Genomic DNA, 15,915 nt, shown 5'->3' on the forward strand with positions numbered 1-15,915 from the left:
ATGGTAGAGATGAACTCCAGCAGGATCTAGAAGGTCATGGTTCCCTATACCTGCTCTAGAGCCTCAGCTCCCATGATTGATGGTCAGGACACTTGGAGAGCCATGAAGGTTGTCAAAAGCACAAAGTAAAACCTTTTATAATGGTACCTCGGGTTTCAAACTTAATTCATTCTGGAGGTCCGTTCTTAACCTGAAACTGTTCTTAACCTGAGGTACCACTTTAGCTAATGGGGCCTCCCGCTGCCGCCGCACAGTTTCTGTTCTTATCCCAAAGCAAAGTTCTGAACCCAAGGTACTATTTCTGGGATAGCAGGGTCTGTAACCTGAAGCATCTGTAACCCAGGGTACCACTGTATATGTGATCGGATGGTGGGTGGCGTTCCAAATCAGTGAAGTCAACATGGAAAGGAATGGACTGCAATTTGCTCCTTGTAGATCTGCCCACCATATCCATCTGATGATGGGAATTTGGAAGATACCATCATAAGGAAGTTGAGATGGGTTGCAGAAGAGGATGGGGGTGCTGCACTTTTACTCTTGAAGAAGAGGGAATTTCAGGAGGTATAGAGCAGCTCCTCATGCAAGCTGCAGCCAAGACAGAGTTAGATAGTTGCCTCGGGCAGCAGCAGATTCTGGTGCTAGAGGGGGGTAGCAACCCCCTAAGCTACGGCCCTCAGATGTAGTGGAGGATCCTAACCCATCACCAATATTGAACTCAGGACCATAGCTAGCGGGGTGGCCAGGGGTGCAGGCGATTGGGGGGCACAAAATTGCCTAAAAATATGTCCATAAATATAAATATCGATTATTGCCTCATAAGAAATGGTTTTAAATAGAGGGTGAATTGAATGGGTGGAGGGGGAGGTTGGAGGAGAGGCGGAAAGAAGAGCTCATTTGTCCATGGCTAGGGGGCGCAATCTGGACTGTTCTGCCAAGGGCGCATGATCACCTAGCTACGGCTCTCATTGCACCTTGGTTGGTTTTTGGACGTGGAATGGGGACACCACATTGGCCTTGGCCTCAGGCGGAAAAATGTATTGGTCCAACACTGGCTACACCTGCTAAAATTCCCTCTTCTACACAACTGTTAAAGTTGCAGGAGCCCCATCTTCCTAGGCATGTGCCCCATCCCCAGCAGTAATGGAGGATCTTACTGCTGCATTTTGAGGTATATGATCTTCTCATTCTCTCACCCACCTTTGCTATAGACAATGTGCATGGGGCTAGTGTCCCCACATTCACACCAAGCCCAAAACCTAGTATCCCCAAACCTCTTCCTCAAAAAGGAGGGAGGGAGGGAGGGAGGGAGGGAGGGAGGGAGGGAGGGAAGGAAGGAAGGAAGGAAGGAAGGAAGGAAGGAAGGAAGGAAGGAAGGGGGGGAAGCCTCTGATGGACCTTTCTAGACTTAGGGATTTGTCGGATTAGAAAACGTGCTGTGCTTGATTGGCATGGCATTAAAGAGATGAGCTACAGGTTTTTCCTGAAGCACTGCAAGGGAGATGCTACCTGTCCTGGGATTGTGCATGTGATGAAGAGATTGGAGGGGCTGCCTCTAAGCATGCAGCATCAGCAGAAGTCGGGACTTTCCCACAGACTGTGCGTGGAGTGAGTAAACCAGCCCTGAGAATAACTTTTGGCCTGAATTGGTGAAAGAATACTATGGCTGCGCATCAGCTCTGTGAAGGGGGTTGAATAATGAGGTGCATCAGGGCAATTTGGGAGTCTCCACTCACCACAAGCTGAATCATGTCAATAAACCCCCAAGTTTGGATCAAGGGACCCCTTGCGTTGCTCTATTTCTGTACTACTTCTGCACTTTTATAATTCTTAGATTTTCTGATATATGGCTGCCATCTTTTCCCTTCCAAGGACACTCTGGAGCAGAGAAGCAACCACTGGGTGAGCATTACATGAATTGCATGCATCTAAATGTGTCTAATAAGCCGCAGATATTCAGAATAGTGTAAGGTAAGTTTTCATAAATCTTCATGAAGAGCAACCTTGTGGAGCAGCAAGCATCTAAGCTCCTCACATGTTTTAGAACCCTAGAAAACCAGGGTATGAAAGTAGAGGACACCACCCCCAAGTTTGCCCTCCATGAGCTGGAAGGCAACTGGAACTGTGACAGATATCTCTAGAACATGCATAAATACCATATTGAGTTGCTTTGGTGTGGCATGGCTTCCATAACTCCACTTGCCAATATGTCCAAAATGCATGATTAAAAAATGCAGCTGTTGAGATGATGAAGGCACACCTGAAGCTATCTCCTAGACAGCAAAACTCGCTGTGCCTTGTGACCCTGAAAGGCAGAGAAATGTTATGATTGCAGCAGTATGAACAGACCACTAATATGTTGTGTAGTCCCGAGGTGAGGAACCTGCAGATGTTGTTGGACTATAACTCCCACTTTCCCTGATCCTTGGCCAGTGCAGGCTAGGGCTGATGGGAGTTGGAGTCCAGCAACTCCGGTAGAGTTGCAGGCTCTGCGCCACTGGTCTAGTCCACCTGACCCCAGCTCTGCGGGGTCTCAGGCAAGAGTTGTTCCTAGCTCTGTGCCTGGAATCCTTTTAACTGGAGGTGCCATAGATTGAACCTCCCTCACCCAGAAACAGAAAGGTGAGTGAAAGGGGTGACTTTTCTCCCAATTGATTTCCATCCCTGACAACAATTACTAAGCTTTGCTCAGCCATACACACCTTTAGTAAAGGGTCTTGTGATGTGTCAATGAATAAAACAGGGGGGAAAAGCATCCTAAAGCAAGACAAAAATTAAAGTTTTACTATGTTGCTACCTGATGGCATATATCCTGACTCAGCCCAGATCTGTTAAATTAATGACCAAAGCAGAAACTAAGCTTCTACTTAGGTTTTGTTTATCATAGAGTAGTGGATCTGAGGCATTGGGGGTGGGATTCAGTGTGTGGGGTGGGTGAGGGGTAGGAGGCTTGTGGGGAGTGTAGAGGCAAACAGAATGTGATTGTACGTGAGAGCAGCCCCATGCTGATGTGATAATAAATTCAAATTTCTCATTTCTGTAGAAAGTTGACCACAGGCACTTCATCAATCAGTATTTTGATTTGTAATGTGTTCCATATGGCCCTCAGTCATTACTTAATGGGGAACATCCCATCTGCAAACATCTGACTCCAAGCTCAGAATCGGCAGAGCTCCTCAGGTTTCAACCACGTTTTCCCAGAAACTGAACACTCAGCAGCATATTCATTTTTTTCCCCTTGACAACCGCCGCTAATGAGAAACAGCCCGGTGCCTCACCAAGACAGTTACGGCCGTGAATATTTCATATTAACAGGGAGAAAATCCCAGGCTTCGTTGAAATGATGAATATGCCTAAAGTGCACTGCCATGCCAATAACATCCTCAAAAGACCTTTCCTGCCCTGCATGAAGATTTGTGAATCTCTTATTTGATGTAATCTTGCGCTGTATTTATTTTGCATGTTTTTCTAGTCACTTCCTCTGTCAGATGATGCTTGGCGATGACTTGAGAATTACTGTCAAGACACAATGCGATGGGGTGATATGCAACCATAGGGCTTTTCCGGGGCCCAGACTTAATTGGAATGTCAAGGACATGTGAAGCAGTAATTGAAAGTATCACTCGGCACATACAGAAGGTAGCTACCTCACTGCTGAACAACCTGGGATTGTGGCAGAGTTCAGGGCACTTGTCCTCCAGATGTTTTTGGACTTCAACTCTCATCAGTTTCAGCCAGGACTGATGAAGGAGGAGATAGGATACAGTGGTACCGCTGGATGCGAACGGGATCCATTCCGGAGCCCCGTTCGCATCCTGAGCAGAACACAACCCACGTCTGCGTGTGCGCGAGTCGCAATTCGCCACTTCTGTGCATGCGCGTGATGTCATTTTGAGCATCTGTGCATGCGTGAGCGGCGAAACCCGGAAGTAACTCGTTCCGTTACTTCCAGGTTGCTGTGGAGCACAAACTAAAAATGCTCAACCTGAAGCGACTTTAACCCGAGGTATGACTGTATTTTCATTCTATGAACTTCATTGAGTTAACTTAGGATCCAAACCCACATCTCTAAGATGTATTCTCGAGCACATTGGTTTATCTGAGATGCAAGATTCACAAGGTGACTTGTCAGAACTGGGCCATTGCTAAGAAGACAGTTGATTAAGACAGTTAATGATTGCACCCTGCTCAGAGACTGAGAATGGATCAGGATCCCTCAACTTCAATCTAACTTCAAAATGCTTATTTCTTTTGGAAAGCCCTTAAGCTCAGTGGTAGAGCACATTCTTTGCGCGCAAAAGATTCCGGGTTCAGTTCCCTCTGTCTCCAAGCAGAGCTGGGAAACAGTGGTGTAGCGTGTGTTGCTGGCTCCCAGGCCTGCGCAGAGGGGGTGGGAGAGAAATGGGCAGACTACGCATCATCACCATTATTATTATTATTATTATTATTATTATTATTATTACTGGAGAGCTGCTGCCGGTCAGTGTGTTAACAATCCTGAGCAAGGTGGCCCATGAGCTCTTACCCTTTTACCCTTTCAGGGGGAAATCCTGCACATTTAAAAAATAAATTTAGAAAGTTAGAAGCCTGTTGTCAATTGCTTGTCAATGGCCCATTTGCAATATTAAGCCCTCATCTATTTAGGATCAATATAAGATGCATTCTGAAAAGGAAAGGACTTTCTTCTGCTTCTGAAGACATTTGCAAATTCTGAAGAAGTTATTTCATTGACGTGAGGAGTGCGGAACTGCATCCCTCAGCCTAACTATGTGAGATATGGTAGCACAGAGAGGTATTGATGGGGTGGCAGAGAGAGAGGAGGAGAGAGAGAGAGAGAGAGACTTGTAATGTTGCAAACCCATGGCCCTTCTAAAACTGGCACCATCCACGGCCAGTTCCAACTCCACCTCCAACACATTGCTCCCAAAGGAATGCATCCATCAGCGGGGGGAAGAGGTTCCTCCCGCACACTTTCAAGCTTCCCAGATCTCTCTTAATTTTCAGACATGGTGCAGGAAGAAGCATCTTTATCTGCACGTTGGCATATTGTAGTATGTGCTGCGTAACATGCTCCTGAGAATGAAAAACACATTGTGTCCTGGGAGACAGCTCCTTTTTAAAAAGAAAAATGTTCTGTTAATGATAACGTGGCCAACATTGCTTTGCGTGCATAATGGGATAACATTGTGAAGGAAAGAATACTGCCTCTAATACACGCAATCCATCATGGCTCAGGGACAATGCCAAACTGTGGGTTGAGTAAAAAGTAATTGTTTGGACACTTTTCCCGCAACATTTTCCTACTCCCATGTGATTTATGATGCCCACTACCTATCTGTTTCTAACCAAACTTTTGAAAAATTCAGAAACAGGTTTTTTTAATTTAGCAATTGTTTATGAAATGAATTGTTAAATTGGCCTATTGTCCAGAGAGTATTACTCAATAAAATGATTTATCTAAGCAGATTTTTCCATGAATTAGAAACTATAACCTTCTTTTAAATTTTTGTTTTTGAAAAATAAATGTTTACATTTGGGCTAAAGCTGTGTCAGAGCATTCAACTCTCACAAAATGTATGAAGGCATGAAGAAAGCCTTTGGACCAACAGTCGTGAAAAATACACCGCTGAAAACCTTGCCTGGAGAGATCATCACAGACCACTGCAGGTAGATGAAGTGAAGGGTGGAGGACTATGGGGAACTTTACTCATGGCCCACTATACCTGAAGGAGCATCTCCACTCCCATCGTTCAGCCCAGACACTGAGGTCCAGCTCCGAGGGCCATCTAGCAGTTCCTTCACTGTGAGAAGTGAGGTTACAGGGAACCAGGCAGAGGGCCTTCTCAATAGTGGCACCTGCCCTGTAGAACACCCTCCCATTAGATGTCAAAGAAATAAACAACTATCTGACTTTTAGAAGACATCTGACAGCAGCCCTGTTTAGGTAAGTTTTTAATGTTTGAAGTTTTACTCTGTTTTTAGTCCTCTGTTGGGAGCCGCCCAGAGTGGCTGGGGAAACCCAGCCTGATGGGCGGCGTATAAATATTACTGTTTTTGTTGTTGTTGTTATAAAATATGGTCACTGACACAGCAGTTGACAGTGTCCAGATTCCGCCTTCCATGGAAGGAGCTGGATGTTCCTCCCTCCCTGGATGAAATGAAGAACACCATCAACTCCCAGGCATATGGTAAAACCTCAGGACAAGATGGAACCCCAACAGAATTACTGAAAGCCAGCCTCAACTCCTCCCTCATGGGACACCTCCGCGGCCTTCTCTTGCAGTGTTGGGAAACCGCATTCGTGTCACAAGACCTGTGCGACACCAGCACTGTGACCCCCTGCAAAAAAAAAAAAAGGTGACTCTAACAACTATTGTGGAATCTCTCTGCAGAGTACTGTGGGGAAAGCCGCCACCCATTTAGTTCTCAAAAGATTGCAGTTGCTCGCAGGCAGGGTCTATCCTGAGTCGAAATGCAGCTTTGGAGCTCAGAGGTCAACAGTCGACATGATTTTCCCACTGCGCCAGCTGCAGGAGAAATGCTGAGACCTGATGAAGGCCTTGGACCTCATCCGCCGAAAAGGACTGCTCTCCAAGATAGGATGCCCACCTAAGCTCCACAAGAAGATTGTGTCCTTCCTCAAGAACATGAGTGGCACCATCCAACATGACAGCTCATCCTCAGATGCCTTTCCTATAAAGAGTGGTGTGAAAAAGGGGTGTGTTCTCCCTCCAACTGTCTTTGGCATAGTCTTCTCCCTATGCCCTCAGCTTGACTTAAGACAGTGTGTACATCCATTCAAGGAGTGAAAGGCCAATCTCCATGCCAAGAGGAAAAGTGTGACAGGTCCTTCTTTAGAGTTTTCTATACCAGTACCAATACCTTGAATTGGACCCTTTATCATCCAGGCATCCAGTACAGGGCCTTAATGATTGATATTTTACAATCACTTCTCACTGTCCCGCATTATGGCCTGGCAGAAGCATTCTCCACTAGATACAGCATCCAGGCCATTTTCAAGGATAGCCCTATGTAGAATGCATTGCAGCAGTCCAATTGTGATTTGCATAGAAATTTCCAGAAAACCCACATCAGACATTTCCTCTCCCCGCCCTGATCGGATTACTCTGCCCACCTGCAATTCTATAGACATGTGCCTGGACGTCAGCCCCATGGAACGCAATGAGACTTATTTCCAAGTAGATATTAATAGATGTGTACCATTAGTCGCAAACAGGTGCTTCTCCGTGCTATCAAAAAAATTATATGTCCCAGGATTCTTCACACTAATATGTGAAAGTTAAATTGGCAACAATGATCAATGTTTGTAGTGCTGACACGCTCCGGGTAATTAATCTTCTGGTGGCATTTTGCACATGGGAATGTAACTTTCTGGAAGTGGGGGAAGCACCTCTGCTGTGGGACCCCCACCAACCTGAATTTCTGGAAGGAAGTTCCATGTTAGTCTGTTGTTGCAAAAACAAAACAAAACCTTACACCATAATAAATTTGTTAAGTTGTTAAGGTGTCACAAGACCCTTTATTGATTTTCCCAGTGGCTCTAGGGATCCTAGAAAAACTTTCATGATTGCGGGAGAAATCATTATTATTTCCTTTCCTTTTATTTTTTTTTTATATTTTGGGAGGGAAGGTCCTTGCTCATTGTGCTTGACCCAGCAAGGCTGCATCCAGTTCCCAGAGAAAAGTCTGTGTGTGATGTTGCAGAGATGTGCAGATGCTTGCGAATGGGATATCATCATAGCAGAGTGAGCACACAGCTGCCTGAGCAATTCTTTGTGGTCATCGCTCAGAAATGCTCACATGCAGGCACTTTGCTCATGGGAACTGTGAAAAGAGGCTTTCTTTGGACTGTAATTTCAAATCACGCGGCCCAGTCACCTTCCAAGTGTTGAATCCTGGCAGGAAATTGTGGCAGAATGTGTCATTCTCTAATGGGAGAAAGAGAGAATCAAAGGATGCTAATTTGAGTAAGGGCTCACCAGACTTTAGCCTTAGAGCATGGGTAGGCAAACTAAGGCCCATGGGCCAGATCCAGCCCAATCGCCTTCTCAATCCGGCCCTCGGACAGTCCAGGATTCAGTGTATTTTTACATGAGTAGAATGTATCCTTTATTTTAAATGCTTCTCTGGGTTATTTGTGGGGCCTGCCTGGTGTTTTTACATGAGTAGAATGTGTGCTTTTATTTAAAATGCCTCTCTGGGTTATTTGTGGGGCATAGGAATCCATTCATCCCCCCCCCCAATATAGTCCGCCCCCCTACAAGGTCTGAGGGCTAGTGGACCGGCCCCCTGCTGAAAAAGTGTGCTGACCCCTGCCTTAGAGCATGCTTGTGCTGCCAGGTGCCTCAACCCAAAGAACATGGAAAGTAGAAGACAACTGTTTTACTATGTATTTCTCCTGATAAAAACTATTAATCACTTAGTTGTTGCCAGTGTCTCAATGTATGCCTTTCCAAATGAATTTTAGAAATGCACTTGGAAAAAAATCTTTTATAAAAAATGCAAATAAACAACAAGACATATTCAACCTAAATTAAGAAGACCCAGGTAATTACCAACCAGTCAGCTTAACATTGATACTAGGTCCTAGAACAGATGATGAAACAGTTGGTCTGTCAGCACTTAGAAAGGGATACAGTTATTATTAAGACCTAGCATGAGTTTCTCAAAAACATGTGACACCAGATGAATCTCAATTCTTTTTCTGATTGAGTTACAAGCTTGGTGGATCAGGGGAAGGCTGTGGATGTAGTGTAGCTTGATTTCAGTAGCATGTGAAAAAGGGATCTAGTGGTCTTGATAGACCACAAACTTAACATCAGTCAACAGTGTGATGCAGCAGGGGGGAAAAGATAATGCTATTCTAGGCTGCATCAACAGAAGTATAGTGCCCAAATCATGGGAAGTAATAGTACCACCCTCACTGAACGACAGATTGTGAAGCTGAGGCTCCAATACTTTGGCCACCTCATGAGAAGAGAATACTCCCTGGAAAAGACCCTGAATTTGGGAAAGATGGAGGGCACAAGGAGAAGGGGAAGACAGAGGACGAGATGTTTGGATAGTGTTCTCGAAGCTACCAGCATGAGTTTGACCAAACTGCGGAAGGCAGTGGAAGACAGGAGTGCCTGGCGTGCTCTGGTCCATGGGGTCACGAAGAGTCGGACATGACTGAATGACTAAACAACAATAATTTTGCCCTCATCAGATCACACCTGGAATACTGTGCCCAGTGTCCACAATACAGTGGTACCTCTGGATGTGAACGGGATCCGTTCCAGAGCCCCGTTCGCATCCTGAAGCGAACGCAACCCACGCCCGCGGGTCGCGATTCACCACTTCCGTGCATGTGCGTGATGTCATTTTGAGTGTCTGCACATGCGCGAGTGGCGAAACCCGGAAGTAACGTGCTCCATTACTTCCAGGTCACCATGGAGCACAACCCAAAAATGCTTATCCCGAAGCTACTTCAACCCGAGGTATGACTATATAAGGAAGATATTGACAAGATGGAACGTGTTCAGAGGAGAGCGGCCAAGATGGTCAAGAGTCTGGAAACTAAGCCTTATGAGGAATGGTTGAGGGAATTGGGTATGGATAGGAGGAGAATGAAAGGAAAAACAATAGCCATGTTCAAATATCTAAAGGGCTGTTATGTGGAGGGTGGAGCAAGCTTGTTTTCTCCTGCTCTGGAGCATAGGACCTGTAACAATGGGTTCAAGTTACAAGAAAGGTGATTCTGACTAAACATCAGGAAGAACTTTCTGATGGTAAGAGCTGTTTGACAATGGAATGGACTCTCTCGGAAGGTGGTGGACTCTCCTTCCTCAGAGGTTTTTAAGCAGAGGTTAGACAGCTATCTGTCATGGATGCTTTAGTTATGATTCATGCATTTCAATGAGTTGGACTAGATGCCCCTTGGGGTCATTTCCAACTCTACAATTTCTACAGTTCTATGACATAGGCATGCTAAACTTCATTCACACCAGTGGGTGTGGTGTGACACAACAAACATTACTGGACAATGTTTTGTTGGTATTCCCCGCTCTTCCCTGACACACCTTTTCCACAAATGTGTGTTTCTGTTTTCCCTGATTCCCCCGCGAAAACAGCAAGAAATAACTGTATACAAGTACACAGCACAAAATTAATTCACTTTACTCCCACAATTTTCCAGGTTAAGGCAGGCTGCAAATGAATTTTTCTGGAATCAAATAACGCAGAAACGTATGCTAAACACGCCCTATAGGCCATTAGTTTCCCAGAAGCGGCTTTTACATTCTGCGAAAGCTCAAATATAATGTGGAAATTTAACAAGTTAGGGAAACGACAAGGAAACGGAATAAACTGCCTCAGACTGTCACTGTATGGAACTGTGAAAAGCCTGCCACTCAAATCGCTTCTTGGCAGAATAAACAGTCTTTGTGAGTAAATGTATTTACTACAAAATAAGTCACTGGAAAGGGATTCTATTTGGAGCATAACAAATGAGAATCAACATATTTTTAGCTTTGTTACATTTTAGTGGGATGCACTGAGCAACAACGTAGACCCTGACAGTAAGGGGTTCTGTTGTAGCGATGGGGGCGGGGACTGAAGGGAAGGGGGGGGGTTGAACTCCAAAGACTTGATAAGGGATGCCGGGATGAATTGTGAGCTCTGTTCTCTGTTTTCCAAAGACCGGCGAGCTTCTGGTACACTGAAGACCTTTATTCCCTGCCTGTGGGAAAGTGGTGGGCGAAGGCTACATTCTCAGTTACACTCCGCGCATGCAGATTTTAATTAGCTGGGTTAAAAACAAGAGCTGTATCATGAATTTTCCCTGACTCTCCACAGCCTCTCCACGCTCCCCTACACACATACACACACAGGCCACTGGCTTCTGCAAGCTGTAAAAGAAGGCATTACTTTTTTAAAAAAAAAAAAGATTGCAGCAGTTTGATATTAAAGGTCATTCATGATAGGAACTTTGTGTGAGGGGAACATCATATTTATCACAGTGATAAAGAGACGCTCTGTCTCTTCAGCAGTTGTCTGGGGAATAAGGAAACGAGTAAATACATGCAGTGGTTGGTAGTTTGACATTATTAGCGAGCAGGTTGAACTCTGTGGTTGATGTTGTTGTTGTTAATTACCCATCTTTCAGCCTAATTTTCCAGTATGGGACTGAATTCAACCCCCAAATAGTGAACTGTCTGGAAGTGTCCCAACTCCCACCAGCCTTGACCACCAAACTGACCAATGGGACTAGGAATCCAACAACATCCGGAGGGCTACAGGTTCTCCATCTTTGCTGCAGATGCACGCTTTTCAATGGAACACGAACCTGAAAGCCTTTTGGAAACAGAAGGCCAAATAAGACTGACTTTCATCTGATCTGGCAAGGCAATTCTTATGTTCTGATCAAGGAATATAAAAAGTTGTTTCTTCAGTTCCATCACACACTAATAATAATAATAATAATTTGTTATTTATATCCCGCCCATCTGGCTGGGTTTCCCCAGCCACTCTGGGCGGCTTCCAACAGAACACTAAAATACAATAATCTATTAAACATTAAAAGCTTCCCTAAACAGGGCTGCCTTCAAATGTCTTCTAAAAGTTTGGTAGTTATTTTTCTCTTTGACATCTGGTGGGAGGGCGTTCCACAGGGCGGGTGACACTACCGAGAAGGCCCTCTGCCTGGTTCCCTGTAACTTGGCTTCTCGTAGGAGGGAACTGCCAGAAGGCCCTCGACGCTGGACCTCAGTGTCCGGGCAGAACGATGGAGGTAAAGATGCTCCTTCAAGTATACTGGACCGTTTAGGGCTTTAAAGGTCAGCACCAACACTTTGAATTGTGCTCTGAAACGGACTGGGAGCCAGTGTAGGTCTTTCAAGACCAGTGTTACATGGACTTGGCGGCCGCTCCTAGTCACCAGTCTAGCTGCACCACAACACAAAACAGAACCCTTTTTTGCAATCTGTTCAGGGAATGGATCTTGGATGTCTATTGGACAATGTGCAGTGGGGAAAACTGTGGCCTGCTGCCCCTTTCAGATCTGTCTCTACAAATATCTGAGAAATCTCCTTTAAAATAACCCATCAATTGTTCTTGACTCTAGTCTGTCTTGCACGTGTAACTAGCATTGGTTCCCCCATGTGTTGGAGGGGATATAATGAAAGAGGAACCTATTGGCACATATGGTAGCCTTGCAAAATAAGTGAACAAAATTTGGGAAGAGGCAATAAAGGAAATTTCTGAAATGAAACCAAATTGTGTATTTTATCAATTTTTGAGGAGTTGAATAGAGACTATAATATGCAAACCACTCACAATTTTTCTATTATAGCTGCTGGAAGGAGTAATTGGGCTTTTTCTTTAAATATTTGGTTCAATAAAATATCATTTATTCTCATCTCTGAGAAATTGACATAATTAAAGGGTATCTCAGAGTGCACATAAACCTATGAATTTTGCCTTGGTTTGGTGGCCGTTCGTTACTTATACGATAGGTGAATCAGGGGGATAACAAGTCCCACAGAAATATGGCTTTATTTGGTATTAATATCATTTGTTTTGTATTCTTTCTGTATCAGGTCCATATTTTTTTGTAATATCTAAGCAGTAGTCTCTTGTAAATGCATATTATTTTATGAGGCTGTGAACCCTGGTGGGAGGGGGTTGCACTGCCCCCCTTCTTTTTATTTATTGTATTTCACATCTTCCAGATTCATATAGATTTAAAAATGAAAGGGGGGCAGACCAGTGTTGGTAAATGGTCCTCAGTCAAGCAGAGGTGTTACAAAACAGGCTTGAGTCAGTTTAGGTGAAGATGGTGGTCTGTTAATCAAGTGTATAATCTGTATAGCATTTCTAAAACAGAGGAGCCTGCCAATTTTATGCACTGAGCAAGCCAGGAGTTGTAATGGGCTTCACGGGCTAAAGGAGAAGCTGGTATTCCCAGCTGGCAAACAAGTGAACCAAGGTTAAAAATTCCACTCTGACATTTCACCAAGGGCCTTGCAGATAATTTGCTATAGCCTGAGAAGCACTGCTCTAAATCAGTCTCTGAATTCAAAGTTGGCTAGAACCAAATCAAGCTTTTTCTGTTTGTTGCAGTGCGGTGCCAAGACTTGTTCTGAGTGAATTGTTGGTTGCTTGGTTTTGCATGTGTGTGAGTATGTGTGTGCGGGGGGGGGGCGGAATGTTACTACATTTAGCTATTTGCAAATGACATTGGTAAGCCTGATTAGTTCAACTCACCAGAAAGTTTGTTTTCTATTGATGGTGCAATCTTTTGCTGGCTTTATTCAGTATCAGGCTTAGAATTTTGGAGTGCCCACAGAAATTCATACAAAGAGAAGCCAATGCAATTTTTTTTCCTGCTGTGGGTGATCTCATCCAATGACACATATACTTGACTCTAGTGATACGGGGAATATTTGATTCCATTCGTATTTAAAACTAAATCTATCAAATTCTCACTCTCCAAAACAATATGCAAACAAAAACATAGCCATCCTTTGAAATTTGCACTCAGACAAATTTTGTGATATTTTCCAACCACTATTCTCCTCCCAGAGCAACAATTCCCAGAGTTCCCTGGGAAGAGGGATTATTGTGCCAATCTGGGAACTGTAGCCCTGTGATGGGAGTAGGAGTCCCCTAACAACTCTGAGCACCCTTAACAAATTACCGCTCCCAGAATATTATGGGGGAAGCCATGGCTGTTGAAAATTGTGTCCTAGTGCTTCAAAAGTATGATGTGCATGTGGTCAGTATTTAACTCTGCAGTTACCAATTAGTGCACCATCACCCCCCATTGCCATGTAGACTGAGGCTTAACACCGTTATTCTGATCCCTTGCTGGAAGTATGGCAAACTGCATCTCCCCTCACATTGGTTCACCAAATTGGTTTCGCCACTTCCTCTTCTTCTAAAATTGGAGGGAATGTTCTCTCTTTTTGCTCTGTTTGCTGGTGAAACTGTGCAAGTTACAAATGGTGAACAGGAGTAATAAAAAGGAAATCAGCGGTATAACATGACCAGGCATGGGGAACCTTTTCTGTCCCAGGTGCTGCATTCCTTCCCGGGCAATCTTCCAGGGGCCACTTGGCAGTGGTAGGAGTGGACCAGAGGCAAAGCTGGGTAGAGCAATGAAGGTCCATTTTACCTTTGGGCAGCAGGTTAGTTTTCCCACACTCACAAACCCCTCTCTAGTTTCCATCCAAACAAGTGAGAGGCGTAAGCAGACTTCCAGGACACAATGGGGGGGGGCGTTATTGGTTTGTTTTTGTTCTTGTTTTTATTATGTGTGGGGGTTTTTACCTTGTGTTTTCATGTTGTGAACTGCCTACAGGTAAAGGGCGATATACAAATTGAATAAATAATAATTAATAATAACAAGGTTGTATGATCATCTGTCATGGGTGCTTTAGCTGAGATTCCTGGATTGCGAGGGGTTGAAGTAGAAGACCCTGTGGGGTCCTTTTAAGCTCTACAAGTCTATGATTCTGTGAGCAATCCAGTCAGGCAAAAGAGTCAAGGAGGGTGTGGACGGAGACTGTGAGGGGTGTGGTGTGGTGAGAGTACCGAGTGCCAGATAGAGAGCAACGTGTGCCCTGTCTCTGAGGATCCCCTACTCCTGAACTAGACGGAAGCTGGGTTATCTCTCTTTTTTTGGAGTTACATGATTAACACGGACATTATTGAGGGGAAGTGTGTGGAACAGGTCTCGATGTTTCAATTTCTGGGAATGGAGTTGAGAGATGACCTAACCTGAGGAGAAAACAGTAAAGACTTGATGAAGAGAGCACAGCAGAGGTTATATTTTCTGAGAATCCTCTGGAAAAATAATCTCTCAAAGGACCTGTTGATGGCATTTTACCATTGTACTGTTGAGAGTGTATTAACTTATGGTCTGTGTGTGTGGTTTGGGAGCTACATGGTCAGAGGAAAACAATGCTGTCCAGGGTTATAAAGACTGCGGAGAGAATAATTGCGTGCACTCTTCAGACCTTGGATCAAATCTATGCTTCCAGGTGTCATAAGAAAGCTGCAGAGATGGTGCAGGATAGTGCGCACCCCAGAAAGATCTCTTTCAGCTTCTGCCTTCTGGAAGAAGGTACAGGGTTATAAAGACTAGGACTAGCTACCTGAGAAACAGTTTTTACCCAAATGCAATTTTGGTTTCAAATGCAGTGTAAGGTAGTCTCCGTAGGAGTATATTGAATTTAATTATGGGGTATCAGAGTTTTTAGGGGGTTAACCAGGCTGGGATAGCTGGGATAGGAAGCTTGTTGGTTTTTGAATGTCTGATGTAGATTTTTTCAATTCCGTTGTTCTGTATGGGACAATATGTATTTTGATTCCCTGTATTCACCTGCATTCAGGCTCAAGGCCTACAGAGACTTTCCCACTATCAAAGGCTGTAAGTTGGTTGGATGCGCGGGCAGTTTTCGCAACAAAAAACAAGGATGGCATTTGATTTCTGTCACGTTGGTGTTATAATGCAATATTTGCAAAAGGCAATGAAAAGCAAACCAGGGAAGGGGGAACGTGACTGGATTGCAAACAGAGCTGCATTTTGAGGCTCTTGCCGGGCTTCCTCAGAGGAGGCTGCCAGATCACGCTGGCAAGAGGACCTCATTCCACACGGCTTTGGTTTCTATTTGCTCCAGGTGGCAAGTGTTCTGCCACCCATAAGTCATTCCTTGGCATACGCTGGAGATGTTTGTTCACTTTCTCTGGGAAAATGAAGCAACATTGTACTTGGCCCATGAGGCTTGTTGGAACACTTGCATCATTAGATCAGAAACAAGTAAAAATGCCCAGCGAATGAGGGCAAGGGGAAAGGGAGAGTTGAGGGGCCTTTTCTGTCCTGAGCACCACATTCCTTTCTGGAAAAAACTCTTG

At 44.5% G+C, this 15,915-nt stretch overlaps 2 long non-coding RNA genes across 3 annotated transcripts in view; both read right to left on the minus strand.

Moving 5' to 3' along the window:
• LOC309338159 overlaps window positions 1-15,915 on the minus strand; it is a 599,378-nt gene that overhangs the window by 410,361 nt on the left and 173,102 nt on the right. The window lies entirely within an intron of this gene.
• The window catches only part of LOC309338114, an 83,451-nt gene that overhangs the window by 30,117 nt on the left and 37,419 nt on the right, over window positions 1-15,915 (minus strand). The window contains exon 3 of one of the 2 annotated variants that reach the window (XR_014154723.1): window positions 5,937-6,336. The exons of the other annotated variant lie outside the window; for it this stretch is intronic. This is a non-coding gene — a long non-coding RNA (uncharacterized lncRNA). Of the gene's footprint in view, window positions 1-5,936; window positions 6,337-15,915 lie in introns of those variants that run through there. 2 annotated transcript variants of the gene reach the window in all.

This window comes from Podarcis erhardii (genome assembly GCF_964252035.2).
Source record: "Podarcis erhardii genome assembly, chromosome: 3".
NCBI lineage: Eukaryota > Metazoa > Chordata > Lepidosauria > Squamata > Lacertidae > Podarcis > Podarcis erhardii.